The sequence below is a fragment of the Galeopterus variegatus genome, unplaced genomic scaffold (assembly GCF_000696425.1).
Source record: "Galeopterus variegatus unplaced genomic scaffold, G_variegatus-3.0.2 Scaffold26, whole genome shotgun sequence".
Lineage (NCBI taxonomy): Eukaryota > Metazoa > Chordata > Mammalia > Dermoptera > Cynocephalidae > Galeopterus > Galeopterus variegatus.
In genome coordinates this window covers 1,537,614-1,539,714 of record NW_007726137.1, presented here as the reverse complement: position 1 = coordinate 1,539,714, position 2,101 = coordinate 1,537,614, and positions in this window count along the sequence as shown.

Genomic DNA, 2,101 nt, shown 5'->3' with positions numbered 1-2,101 from the left:
TATGTTCCAGCACCCCCAAGGACCCATGTCTGGGCCTTTCAGAGACATAGGGTCATGAGTAATGACTGAAATAACTGTTTTCACTAAAAATCTCAGTAAGCTGTGGAGCACATTTGTGTGGCTTTGATATGCCACTAACAGCATTTAGCACAAAAAGGGGAGGGGGCATGTTCTTTTAATTTGCCAACAAAGGGAATGTGTCCAGTAGAGACACTTCTACCCAGTGCGAGTGGCAGTGATGGCTGGCAGGGGTGGTGGTCACCAGCAGGGACAGGATCCAACATGGTGCTGCAGGAAGCAGCAGTGCCGGGCTGGAGCGGTTCATGTGCAGTCAGTGGTGCAGGCAGGACCCGTGCAGGCAGCCTGGCAGGCAGCGGTGGCCTTCCCTCGGACACCCCTAGAGGGGTAAGGACATGGCCCATCATGCACTTTATTGGGGGAGCACCTGCAATACACTACTTGGGTCTCTCTAAAATAGTTGGGCGGAGCTAAAGGTCCCGACGCATTAGGTTTGGGTAGGAAATAATGGCTATTATGGCCTGTTCTTATTAACATGAATATATCTTAAATGCAGGGCTTGTGTGGTCTTTGGAAGGTGAAAGGTGCAAAGGAATCATTTGCCATCATCGTGACTCACCTGGGGTTTTTGGAGGAGGCAAGGTTTCAGGAGTGTCTGGGAAGATGGTAAAGCTATGCTGGCGGGCAGAGGGGCATTTTCAAAGCATGAGCGCTGCCTGCTCAGCTACAGCTCTGCAGTCTGTAGCCATGTGCTGATCCAGACTGTGTGTTTCTCTGTATTGTGCACTTTAGGGCCCCTTAGAGATGATGCATCCAACATGAGGACATCCCCAGCCTCCTGGAGATGTGGGTGAAGAGGCAGAAGTTGCCACTCTTCTAGTTCCCAGTGTTTGGGACAGTGAATCTTAAAGGTGTCCACACTGTACCATTTCCTGGGAAGCTGTGGAAAAATTTCAGGCTAATAGCAGCTCTTATCTATCACTTCAAGGTCACTTTTCCTGTGGTCTTGACCAAGACAGCTACCAGGGTGTCTTTCTTTTGGAATGTTGAAGTCGTTGAATATTTCGGACTACTTCTCTATTAAGAACATTTCATTCAGGATTCTTTGCCTGCTGGTCCTGTGTTTAGAAAGTCTTTTGTCCACTAAACATGCTAGGTTGCTAAGTAATCATTATAATCATTATTTTCCTCACTTATTAACAAATGATATCTTTGCCCTCTTCAGGGCTCTGACCTTGGTGAGTTTGTCAGTTATCCCAGATTGTGTCAATCCCATGCCGGGCCAAAGCAGAGAAAAGTGACCGTGAAGCCAGTCTGGGTGGTCTCCCTATGGGCCAGCGCCTGGACATCACTGGCATTTTTGCAATGCTGGAAGGAGTTGTGAACATTTGTCTTCTCTTTGCAGAGCTCTGAGACCTAGACCCTCAGGATGGGAGCAAGCCCTTTATTATTATTTATTAAGTTCTGCTGTGTAGTCAGGGTGAAGGAAAGAGCACAGAGTCTGTGTGTCCCCTGTGGAGCCTGCCCTGCTGGGACACTGTCCTGGCATGCACATGCTGTCACCAGTGTTTGGAGGGATGGTTGGCATGTTTGCTGATCTTGGCCTTGAAACCACTTACAATGTTTCAGGGCGTAGTGACTGCTCCTCATATACAGACGCAGGAAGCCCTGTCCCTTCCCTTCCAGGGACACTGTGAGCCAAGGAAGGGCTGAAGCAGATGGAGGAGAGAGAGCAGCAAAGGAGCTTGGTGGGAGAGGCAGCAAAACAGGCACATAGGAAGCAAAGCCCCCAGCGGTTGCCAGAGAAAAAGAAGGGAGACTTTCATGCTGACATTGTCCTCAAACAATTGTGGTTATCAGGAAGGAAACCACAGGAAATGAAAGCACATGACTGAGGGACGGAGTGTCAGAAATGCATGTAATAAGGAAGAAAACAGTGGGAATCCACACCAGAGACGGGAAGAGGGAGGGATGGAGGGAGGAAGGGAGGGAGGGAGAGACACAGAGAGAAAGACGGGGGGGGGGGGGGGGGGGGGGGGGGGGGGGGGGGGGGGGGGGGGGGGGGGGGGGGGGGGGGGGGGGG